Source organism: Equus asinus, chromosome 11 (assembly GCF_041296235.1).
Source record: "Equus asinus isolate D_3611 breed Donkey chromosome 11, EquAss-T2T_v2, whole genome shotgun sequence".
Taxonomy (NCBI): Eukaryota; Metazoa; Chordata; class Mammalia; order Perissodactyla; family Equidae; genus Equus; species Equus asinus.
In genome coordinates this window covers 45,475,303-45,488,739 of record NC_091800.1, presented here as the reverse complement: position 1 = coordinate 45,488,739, position 13,437 = coordinate 45,475,303, and the positions used below count along the sequence as shown (strand labels likewise).

The 13,437-nt window shown below is 33.1% G+C and overlaps 1 protein-coding gene across 11 annotated transcripts in view; it reads left to right on the top strand.

The window, feature by feature from the left end:
* Positions 1–13,437, top strand: part of PCDH9 (protocadherin 9) — an 871,934-nt gene that overhangs the window by 20,984 nt on the left and 837,513 nt on the right. The gene's annotated exons all lie outside the window — the stretch shown is intronic.

Genomic DNA, 13,437 nt, shown 5'->3' with positions numbered 1-13,437 from the left:
AGGACTAAATTGCAAATTACCTAAAGTAGCCCCCAAACATATCACCTGAATGTCAGACAAGAGCTATTTGCTTACAGAAACATAAATTAGACCTTATTTTGCCACCGCAGAGCCTATGACATTCTTTCCAGAACACTGCAGAAACAGAGTTCCTTAGAATGGTTCTGAAACCTGGGCAGTGGCCTAGGAATGCTTAATTCTCTAATATCTCAATGATTTCTGAATCTCAAAATGTGTTTGTATTTATCACTACTTACTTTTGCGTGCTTTTTCATCTATAAAAATTTTGGGAAAACTTAATTCTATCTGGTTTTGATGGAAGTGTTACAAAAAGACTGTTTTGCATTGTAGGTGGATAGGTTTAGGAGTTCCTTTGCAAGTTTGGGAAGCTGACATAGATGGAAGAGGTATAGTTCCAGAAATGCCACATGTTGGCCACAAGACACTTTCTTTGTTTTTCATCTTAAGCAACCTCATCCAGTGTTCATATCCTGAATGTGCAGCAACAAAGACACCTTTGGCTCTATGGACATAATATATTTTCTAAATATTCATTCCACGGATAAAGGTCATTTGAAAGTTATTCAAAATAAAATTCCAAAATAATTTAATGTTACTAATGCAGGTGACAGCAAATTAGAAAAAACCTGAAAGTAATATCAAACAAAACAAAAAATAGATTAGTGTCAAATAAATACCCCATGATTTTTACATAAGAGGCACTTTAGTAATTTGGCGTAGTAATTGATCGAATAAGATATCAGCTGTCTCTGGCAAGGTGAGAAGCTGGACAGGCCAAGATTTAAAACCCTGGGAGTTTGTGGAGCCTTGTCAGAGTAGGCCATTCTGTGGACTATACAGCGAATCACCCCTATATGATTAATCAAATCAGCTCTTTATTATAAAAGAGATGACATCCATGGGCATCTGATTTGGAATTGTATGCATGTAGATTAATGAACTTGTGTAGACTGTGCCTTCCAATGTTTTGCCTGGGAAAGGAATAAATTCATTAGGAATTTGGACAAAAACAACATTCGATAACCGTAATAGAGTTAGAGTAGCCTATATATGGGAAAAGCTAATGTTAAAAAGTATAAATTCATTAACTTAATAGTTTTTTATTGAGAGTGAAACTAATTATTAAGCACTTTAACATATTAGTCATTACTTTATTACTAAAACAATGTAAACATGCTTTTAAAAATGTATAAAAGAAACTGGCCAAAATAAACCACAGTAATTTCAGCTAAATAACAAACAATTTCACAGGAGAAACGGAAGATATTTGTGGCTCTGTAAAGAGATCACAGTATTCACTCTGGCACCATTATTTCTTTATTTCTAGAAACTTGGTTTGCAATGCTTTGAAACTAATTACCAATACCAGATAATGACAATAGCCAACATTTACTCGAGTGCTCACTGTGTGCCTGGCATTCTTCTCAGCCCTTTTCATGTAGTAACTCCTAATAGCAACAAGGACCTTCTGAATTAGGTACTATTATTAATGTCCCTCTTTTTCAGCTGAGGAGAAGTTAAATGATTTGCTTGAGGTCACAGTTCTTGTAAGTGGTGAGTAGCCCAGGACTTGAACCCTAGCAGTCTTATGTCAGATGCTTGACTCGTGGTTGCTAAGCAATACTGCATCCATGCTCGAACTTTTATTTAAAAAAATAAAATTGTCGTGCATCACCAACAGTCAATTGTGCCAAAAATAAATTCTTTGTGTAAAGGTGAAAAAGGACAGCTGAAGTCTAATTTAATGTATTTTGTTTTTAATTCCTTTAGTGTGTAAATGCTGCCACTGAGCACATGGCATGATGCTACAACCATGCTTGAGGCATGTGTGGTTCTTTCCAGTTTACAGTGAACACTCACAGACTGTATGTAGTCAGACTGTCAGCAGGTGTTTTTGGAGGAAGATTAGCCCTGAGCTAACATCCACTGCCAGTCCTCCTCTTTTTCCTGAGGAAGATTGGCCCTGAGCTAACAGCTGTACCCATATTCCTCTATGTTATATGTGAGATGCTTGCCACAGCATGGCTTGGTAAGTGGTGTGTAGGTCCGTGCCCAGGATCTGAAGTGGCTAAACCCAGGCTGCCAAAGCAGAGTGTGTGAACTCAACCCTTATACCACCAGGCCAGCCTCAGTAATAGCATTTTTAAATGTATCTTTTAGGCAGTAGGATTCCAGATGCTTTTCACAAACAGTGGGTTTTAGCAATGAATTACAGTATTTTGCTCATTTCAAAATAGAACAAGAATTTGGGGCCATCCAGTGGCACAGCAGTTAAGTTCGCACATTTGGTTTCAGCGGCCTGAGCTCCCCAGTTCGATCGCGGGTGCAGACCTATGCACTGCTTGGCAAGCCATGCTGTTGCAAGCGTCCCACGTATAAAGTAGAAGAAGATGGTCATGGATGTTAGCTCAGGGCTAGTCTTCCTCAGCAAAAAGAGGAGGATTAATGGTAGATGTTAGCTCAGGGCTAGTCTTCCTCAAAAAAATAAAATAAAATAGAACAAAAATTTTGTGGGTATCCTTTTTTTTAAACTGCTCATATCAGAGAAGAAGAGATCTAGAAGAGAGGGAGGTCAAACTATAACGATAACAAAAAGATCTTTCTTCTCCGCTAGACTAGAATGAGGCTTTCTGTTTTTTTTTAAAAAAAAAAACTTTTATTCCAGCCCCTGTACCTGAATGAGTCAGAAGCACTCAACACCATCCACCTCTGCACAAACTTACCAGCTAAGATCAGCATGGGCCTTCTCCCAGCCTATCTGTAATACACTAGGAAAACGCACTTTCACATCTATTTAGAAATGTGTATAATAAGTTATTTTATTATTTTTTATAAAATTTCCCTTTTTCTAGAATAAGTTTTCCAGTTTTATCATCCACAGCCACAAAAATTATCTAGTAATTTTATAGAGTTCTATAAATACACCATGTTTTATTATTGGCTTCTTAATGTCTCCTTGTTTAAAACTCTAACAATAGGTGGTAAACACTTCCAACCACCTTTCAAGATCCCACTTAAATCTGAGAACTGGAGAGAACTATTTTAGCCATCTAGTCAAATAAAATTTGTTTATCATGGGTTACTATAATGAGTGTGTTTTAATAAAACTTCTAGGGGAGAAAGTCCAGGTTTAATTTGAGGTGCATTTGAAGGTTAAAATGAAATAGCTGAGAGTTGTGGATGCACAGCTTGCCCTATTCCACTTGGCAAAGGAAATTGATTCTCAGAACAATATGTTTACGTTTTTTCCATTGTATGTAGTGAGTGTGGATCACTGAATCACTTTCATGAATGCTATTCTTATTTGGAACATAAAGTCTGTCACATTCCTAGAGAATAAGAAAGATCTGTTCTTTCAAGAAGAATTTCTTGATATGAGATAAGCAGATTGACTTATAATTTCAAAAACCTATAGTTTTGAAGCTTGTATTGCTTACATTTTGATTGTGGGGACTGAGTTATTTAAAGCTTAGTTCGATTTGGAGGCGGCAGCTTTTTCTGTATGACACTAATATGCTTTAATAGGCAGAAAAATTTCAATTATTCTAATTAAAGAGCAGAATTGAACTTGATGAGTGACAGTAGATGTTATGTTGTTAATTAGACAACAAGAATTTGGTAAGGGCATACTTTTAGATAAACCATTAATGTAAGAAAGCTAAGTTCACCTGTTAATTTGTCAATGAACTAGAGTGACAAGATTTCCTTAAATTACTAAAGTAAGATACTAGAAGACCGTAATTCTTAGATGTGAACTCAAAAACAAGCAGGCAAGTTGACTTTGAAATTGATAACACATGCAAAGGTAAAATCAATTTGTGGTGGAGATGTGAGGAATAATTTTAGTCTGTATATTTGTTTAGGGAGTTATTTTTTTAAATGATACTTTTGGGTGGAATGTTTGGTCTCATGTTTAATAAAACCAAACATAAAAGCAAGCACTTTTAGTAATCTCTTTTTATCAAGTTCAGGTAGAAGAGTGCCAAACTGTTTTGGTTTCCCAATAGGTTACAGTCTTGATGGAGTTCCCATTTGGAGTTTGGAAACTAAAATCCTGGCATGCAGATGTTGGTGGCCTAACATAATGAGTGGATTTAGCTTTCCAGATGACCTAAAATATAGCTGGAATTCTCCTTTATCTAGAGACTAAACAGACAAGACTTTATGAAAAACTAAATTAATTTTGCATCGACATTCTGGGTGTTGGTGATAATTTGTAGTGACATTATGCCTATTGGTTATGATTGTGACAGGCAGTCTCTACTCAAATGGGTGTTACAAGAGCCCGATTTAATAGTCCTAGCAGTGATAATTTCTGCCTTGAGGAGAGCAGAAGCTTTCCAACATGTACGTTGTTTTCTACCTCCACAGTTATGGATTAATAGACATCAATTCTAGGAAGTTGAGTAATGACGTGAGAGGATTAATGGAACTGGACAGCATTACGCTAGTGGAGAGAACATTCTGTAATGGTTTTTCTGCAGGGATGTGGTAGAAAAGGCAAATGGACACGAATTCCGAGCCTTGGCACATTCAGGATTTCAAGAAACTGAATGAAAAGGGAAGTGGAAGACAACTATGTAATTCAAGCTGGTATAATTTTTCTCGTCAAATACATAAAGCACTTTTCATAAATATCAAGAATTGGTTCAACAGAGTGGCCTAATATTATATGTAGTGTATGATTTTGTCCATTTAATCACAATCACCTTTATCTCTTAAAAATATTCACAGAAAAGATAAGCTTAGTCTGTGACCACAATAAGAAAATTAGATGCAATGAATATATACAATACATCTAATATACAATCATATACATATTGCTATAGGAAAAGTCTCTGAAGTGAAAAGATCTTTCCTTACCAAAAGTTTTAATAAAAATATTTTAACTACAAAATATGGAAGTCTCCCCTAACCAGCTGGAGTTTTTTTCCCCCTGCTACAAAGCTTATCTATGATAGCAGTAGAATTATGGCAGTATTTTCTACTACTAAGGTTGTGTGTATATTTTTTCAAGTTATCTGAGAACTTTTTAACTGTCTGTTGCAAATTGAGTATTTCCATAGTCGCGCTTTAATAAAATTACTGTTTTGGGACTTTAATTTGGCAAGCTCTTGAACGTATTTTTACATAGATTTCTGATGGGGTGCTAATCTTTAGATTTTTTTGATGTCTATTAAGTAGAAGATGATTTCTTTTCCTTAACTGCATGCACTCTATTTTTTTAAGCACAAAGCATATTTGAACACTGTGCAGAGATTGGCAAAAATGAGCTACATCAGTATGGAAATGGCCCCCAGTGTCACTTTTACAGATCCACTTTCTTAGGCAATGGATTCTAGTAATTCACAGTATTGTTTAAAGCTTGTTCTTTTGATTACCTCTTAGAATAGTAATATTAAAGCCAAAAGGATCAGGAATATGCCAAATTTAAGATCATCATTTGAAAAAGAAATCACAAACTTGTTAATACTATAATTGAGGTAATTGTAGATGAGTCTTTGATAGATAGTATGGCATTAAAATATAATTATAAAGTCTATTAACCATAATGATGGAGTTCTAGATGTAGATAAAATGAATGATTGTCTTTAAACTTTCAGTAAATTTGTTACCCAATTTAGAGAGATTTGTAGCTTATGAAAACTTGTTTATTCATTTAACTTTAAAAACTTAAGAAAGAATTATTTAAAGAATATTTGAGGTTCTATTATTTAGTGTCTAACATTCTGAGAGAGTGGTCAAGAGAATTCTAGAGACTGGAAATATCTTAACTTAGTGCGAAAGTGTATGTCCTTTACAGTGAAATGAATCATTGCTTTGCTACTGTTGAGGTCTTAAACCACAGAGCGCTGAGAAGACAGCAATTTGCTTAATTAACCCCTGTTCATTTTACAGGGCAAGAAATAAGATTAGTCTTTGGCAATCACATGTTACTTGAATTATATTTAATCTTTTATTACCCTGAAAACATACCACCACACACACACGCACACTCTCTCTCACACTCCAATGCAAATATGGACGGAAGGAATACCGCCACTCATAAGTGAATACATTTCTTCCTAACAAACTGAATGTTAGTACCTCTGATGGCGTTTCTCTCTGATGGAAAAACAAGGTGCCATAGTTAGTAGGGCAAAGCTCATGCTTTACATGTTTATGGCCTGCACTAAAAGTAGGTAAAGTCTGCATTTGTGTGTATCCTCTACATAGTTTCTCTAATAGCAAACGACTTCTTGCACAAAATGTATATGCTTTTCATTCTGACCAATAAAAAGGCAACTTGATGAGTTATAGAGATTGACTGGGTGCTTGACATGTGGTGCTGCTCCATTAAAACAGTGGGCAATAGGTACTGGGGAGGTTTAGGAGAACTTAACTTGTTTTACTTGCTTGCCTTTAGATATGCCTTTAGATATGTTGGTATCCTAATACTCTAAAAATATAAGAATGCAACATCAGTTCACATACAACAGGTTTCCTTGTATTGCTTTTATAGTCTGAATGTAAAAAGAATAAATAGATAATTATGCTCCTAGTCATTCTTTAATCATGTTCTGATATTACCAGGCAATTTTTGTAGACATAGATAAGCACATTGTTCATTATTTACATGCAGACTGCATCTTTTCAATCATTATTGCCTAACTAATTTTTAGAGAATGATCATGGAGCCGTCCCTCTCCCACTTCACTGCTGTAAGATAGGTGGATGTGTTTGATTCCTTTTCCATTCTTTTGTTTATTATCAAAAGAACCCTATAGAAAATAAAAGATTTGTTTTCAATTAAAAAAAAAAAACTCTGGTAATTTATATTTAATTTTACTTCTGCAAAATAGCCACATTTTCACATCCTCCAAACAAATTGTCATGTGTAACTATATGCTAAAAATGATGGAATGTGGCTGAAAGTAACTTCCTTATCGTGCTGCAATGTATGAATAATTATGAATGTAAACACTTGACATCACATGTTCTATAATACCGTTATTCTGTAGGTAGCATTCACAATACGGTATATTCTATTGCTACTTTGTGAAATGAATTCTTGAGATTCATAGTAAGGCACTACACAAAGCATTATTATTAAAGAATTATAGGGAAATTTTTCCCAATTGAAAACTGATAATTAAGGGTATTATTTAAAGTAAGTATACTGCAGAGTAGATAAGAAGTACAATGTAGCAATACCTTTCTCTTTTGATTTTAAATTAAGTTTTTATATACACAAAATTCGGCTCAAGAATTAGGTGATATATTTTAGAACATTTAAAATAGCCAAAATAATGTTGTAGTGTGTTATATGGATAATTTATCAATAAAAATGGTTACTGTTAATAATTGGTAGAATTTTTTCCTCCCTGTGATAGAGATTTAAGTTGAATGAGAATTTAGTAACATGTATAGGGATGCATCTTAATATCTATATTTGCTGAACAGTGTTAAAAACACCATGAAAACTTGTCCTCATTACAATGGACTTTTGTACACTATAATTTGAGTTAAGTAATGAATATATAAAGTATTTAAAAATTGTATATCAAAATGTATAACGTTCCATTTTTGGCTATATTTTGTAAAGCGTTTTTGGTGTAATCAGTATGACTCACATATGTCAAAACAAGTATTCTACTATTTATTTAAACAGATATATACCTAATGTATTTGGAAGCTTATTGCACTCATATAATTGTATATATTGTGGCTTCAAAAGTCTGTACTTATCCTTGCTTTAAAAACCTAGTATGTGCATTTCTTTCCAATTTATTTTAATTAATTATATTAAGGAAAACATCTTTTACTAAATGTACCTTAAAATTCACAATAAAGTTTCAGAAATTGTTTTGTACAGTGTTGAGATTTTGTGTTGAATTTGTTTGTGAACATTTTTTGAAATTGTTCTCTGGTTTTCTAATAAGGATTCCCTGAACTTAATCTTATTGATAAAATGATGAGTTAAAGCACGTGATGTGGTGAACAGCTAGCCCCTGGTTAACTGGGAGGCTGTCCTTCTCAGTGATGAATTGCTCACACCTATGGAACCTTGGCTAAAAGACACCAAGTGGGCTTCCTCCTCGACTCTCTAGTTACTCATTGTGTCCACTTTTCAGCATTGGAATGCCAAGCAATTTCCACTTTAGCTGAGTGTTCTAGATTGCAGAGAAGCAGTTACATGGAGGTAATGTGGAGAAAATATATGCAGATCTGTTAGTCAGACTTTTTTATGCTCTATTTACAGAAGTTAAATAGATATTTAAGAGTAAAGGTTTAGCATATGTTACTTTTGACGTCCCATTAAAATGCAAGGCTAGACTCTTGAATATAGTAAATATAAATATACATATTTGGTTCAGGTTAGCTCACTGAGGGATAGACTCACTTATTTTGCTAACATAATTTGGATTGCTGGGGTGAGGACAAACCCCGTATCATTGTGAGTTCACCACAGTATTTAAGGTCATCCTGATCCTTGATGGGACGAAATACTTGGCTATTTCCACAGAGAAGCACATGTATTCCACATGGCTGGGTAGCGATAAATGGGTGTTTGCTTTGTGTTTTATGCTTTGATTCCCTACGATAAGGAGTGGGAAATTGAATTAAATTTTCATAACATAATCTTCTCAATCGCAGGTTGATTGTTTTATTTACACGCTTGTTAAAAACAAGCAAAAAGATTCATCGATTTCATTAAGTGGTCCCAACGTTTTTCATATGAAAGAGTTTTATTTTGTAACGATATTCATTTGAAATAGCAAAGATGAAAACATACTCATCATAAATGTGGAATTCCTGTTTCAAGACTGCTGTTGGTCTTCAAGTTCTATTCATTTTAGCCCAGAGAGATTTAGCCTATTCTGCCCTATTTTCCAAGTTTTGTTTTGTTTTTGCAGTTTTTTTTCACTTAAAAACAGTAAATTGGTCAGTCCATTCAACAAATGTGGTTGAAAGAAAATATTTTTAGCTTGCATTGACATTCTGATGCCACACACAAAACAGAGCAGTTTTTCTTTTACTTTCCATCCGTGTAATGAAAAATATTTTGAATGCTGAAGTAGTCAAATGTGAGGACCAACAGGGCTGGGCAAGTGGCTTGTTGGTATCTTAGTTAAATATTAAACAGCCAGGGATAACAAGGTGCTCTTTCCATAGGAGGGGAGAAGTGATTCCAAACCTGTATTTTCCCCTTTGATTAGTTCTTTGAAATTGTTTCCTATTTTAGGGCTGTCCAGTACCTCTACCCATTTCTTTCCTCTTTCATATTTTTTTCATGAGATATAATTCCTTACAAAGATTTTGCCCACATTTTTATTCTTAAATAGTACATATTTTAATACATTAAAACACATTAACACAATACATTATCCAAACATTTTCACCACTGAATTTCACCTTACACATGCATTCTGGTATTAACTTAGGGGGTTAAATAAGTATTATTAGTCATATTTTAGAAGAAGCAAGTGATTTTTAAGAATTAGAGGGAAAACAGAATAATCATTATACCTAACAACAAGATATTCTAATAGAAAACACCAGCTAATTTAGTCTATAATTTTAATTATTTAATGACTAGAAATAAAGTACTTAATCTTAGAGAGGTATATGTATATGGATATATGTTCATATATTTATATATATACATATGAATATATTATAATCTAAATGCATATATGTATAGAAGAACATATTTGTATGCATATGTTTAGATACATCGAAAAAGACTGAAAGGTTAATTCTATCATGTAAAAACCTAATTTTTATTTATTAAATATAATCAGTTATTTATTATACAATCAAATTTTAATACATATTTTAATGCCAACAATTATTTTTGATATTATTTGAATAATGTATCAGCTTTCTGTTCTAAATTTTTGAATAGAGTCTTTGGAATTATCACTAATTAATATTTTTATTAACCTAAGTATCATAGACTGAGATCATTATTTTTACTATAGCTGCTTATGGGAGTTAAACATATTTCCTTTAGTAAAGCACAACACCCACTTAGTTTTTGAAAATGTACGTGTAACCATTTACTCATATGGATATATAAATAAATTCAGAAGTCTCCAAGTAGTGTAAATGAATCATTATTTTAACTCTTCTTGCTTTAAAATACGATTTCATAAAAAAAAGATAATCCCACACTTCATTTATTTAATAAATATTTACTGATCACCCATATTCTGGTGTATATTTTTGCCAAGTGGATCTTTATGCATAATTTGATATGTTTCACGTGCACTTACAACCTTCTGAATATTAGAAGATTTCCAAAATGACTGGGTTTCTTGGGAGTGCACAGGATAAAATTGAGAGTTTTGTATACCAAATAGGATTTAATAATATGCTGCAAATTCAAAAGAAACCTGCCAGAATTTCTAGTTCTTGGTAGATACTCATAAATACCTTATGGATAAATGAGTGACAGAAGGCTCCTGATGATGGAGTTGTTGTTTTCATTAATGTATATTACCAATTATAATTTATACTTTTTTCAAATAAAATTTCAGTTAATCTTGTCATAGGGTAAGATGCATGCTAGGGTTAGTTTTATTATTTCATTTTATTTATTTATCCTCTTAACATACTCACAAGATAGAATAAAGTGTGTTCTCTACAATGGGGAAAATAACCAATTTCTTGTTTTGTTTTGTTATACAAAACCTGTACTTGATATTTAAAATAAGTGTATTGCTGTTAGAGTCCAGAAAAGTCATCATCCAACTATTTACCATTTTAATTATAAATAGGTATTTAGTAAAATAGTATTCTGTTTTTAAAATATTGAAAACAACATACTGGCAAACTCTTATTTTGATAAGCATGTGTGTCACTTTCTTTGCATGATTTATGTCTTATATAGAAGAGTAAGGGTGTTAGAGTTAATTCATTTATAAGTCAGAAGTATTAATTGGCACATTTAAGAGACTATTCTTCAATATATGTATTAAATGAATGCATATAATATTGTGCCTTTTGGCAATTACTTATTATAATCATTTTGGAAATGTGCAGTAGCCTTAAGCATATAAATGCTTATTAATATAACAGAGATATATTTGTTACTTTAAATATTTCATTTTAAAACCAGCTGTGCTTAAACTTTTTGTGTTCTGGACTCCTTTGAGTATCACTTTAAAGCTATAGGCCTGCTCTTCAGAAAAAGTCATACACTCTCATTTATTTTTTAAAAATCGCAAATCATTCAAAGTTTCCACAGACCCTATGAAGCCCATCTGTGAAATCTTCCAAGAGCCTATGGCCCTGGGTAATAACGAAATATGTATAAATTATTGGACTCCCTATGCAACTTCTATTAAATATTCTTTGGAAATAGTTTGAAGTATTTCAAATAAGAGGAATTTAATATTCTTTTCTCAGCAATAGCTATTTTTTAGAAAATGAACTCACTTTGGAACCAGTTCCTCCTACAATAGTGGCTAAAACCTCAAAATATTTTTGCTTCCTTGTACGGTAGAAAAATGAGATAACACATTACAAACATCCATTTTGCCATAGGAATGAATACATTGATTACATTAATGAAATGCTGTTCATCGCATGTATTGTTGATGCTGTTAGCAGACATGCAAATAAGCAGCTAGACAGAACCAAACGGAATAGGGCAGCTTTAGATTTAACTCTCTTTGATGTATTCAGTCCTCACTATTAAATTTGATTTCTTTTGTATATTTCAGCCATTGTTCTTTGGCTGCTGTACAGTGCACGGACAATCCCTATGGAGTGACATAACAAAGATGTAATTTCCTGTTCGCTCACATTTCCAACCTAGACTTTGTGTGACATTTTCTTTCATTCTACAAAGAGAATAATAAAAACAATACTTTTTTTGCCTATAGCCATATAAATTTATAAACTAATGTCACATAAAATAGTGTGTTTGAACCCCACCAAAAACGTGTAAATTTGGCTTCCATCCCCATTTCTGAGAAAGTGAAAGATCAGTGTTTGAGCCTTTTTCAAGGTCACACAGCTCCTATGTGACTCAGCTAGGGTTTTTCTTTTAATCTTCTAACACTCGTCCCATTAATCAGAACTGATTTGAATAAGAGACGAAAGTATTTTAAAGACAATGTATTGAAACCTTACATAAGGATACATCAAAATGTGTGCGCCCAGAATTTGCCTTTGAAAATACATACAAAACTTTGAGTTGTTTATAATATTTTAGTAGTATTTGTCATAGATGCAGAGAGACTTTTCACAGTACTTTGTCACTTGCTGTGGTTTTCTCTAACTCATGATCAGAGACATTTCAAAGCTTGTGAACTAGTGAGGGTTTCTTTCTTTCATGTATATGTGTGTGTATATGTGTCTGAATCTTCTGCCAGAATTGAGAGATGAGAGTAGTTTCTCTCATCACTCAGGAGTAAGAGGTCCTGGGGGAGAATTTTAACCAATACAAACCAGTTTCCATGTCCTTAGTACCATTCCTACCAGTCCATTTCTTCAAGACGGGTTTCTTTATCCCCCTCCAGTTACAATTCCTCATTAGTTTCGGCTAATTTGTATCAGTACCAAAGCAACTATACCTGGTAATTTTTATGCTTTAAATACATTCCACATAGTCTTTTATTCATAGATCTTGTTTCTAACCCTCAAAACAGCACTGTGAGGTAAAAGTTATTCTCATCCTCATTTCACTGATGAGGAAACTGAGTGTCATAGACATTAAGTAATGTATCCAGAAAGTTGGTTTCAACTTCACAACAAACTATTACAGATTAAGTAGTAAACCACTTCAATTCCACTTCTCCTTTACAAGTTAGTGATCCCTTTATTTTTTACAATTTTATTGAGGCATATTTTACATATCATATAACTCACAATCTATAGTGTGTAATTCCACAATTTTCAGTAAATTTAGCAAGTTGTGCAACCATAATTATAAATCAGTTTGAGAATATTTTTTATCACCCCAATGAAATCCCTTGTGCCTATTTACTGTTGATCTCCATTTCCCCCCCTCCCTGGCCCCAGCAGGCACTAATTTCCTATCCGTCTTTGTAGATTTGATTTTTCTGGACATTTCATATACATGGAATCATACCATACATAGGATTTTTTTCTCTTGTATTTTGCTTTCTAGTGATTATTTTTGACATTATTTTCAAATGAATACATCTTCAAATATCATTGCAATTATTATTAGTGTGAAAATATAATAACACTTATCTATATTCCCATCAGCACGAATCATTTCCCTCCACAGCTTTGCTGGCATAGATTCTTACTTTTCTCAAAAAGATCTGGTAAAGTCAAATAACTCTTCATGAGACTAACAAATTATCGCTATTCCATCCAAAACTGGTGTTTGCCTCCTCCATTACCTATTAAATAATAGGTTATTTATTTTTAAGGATTCCAAAATGTGTGAAAACT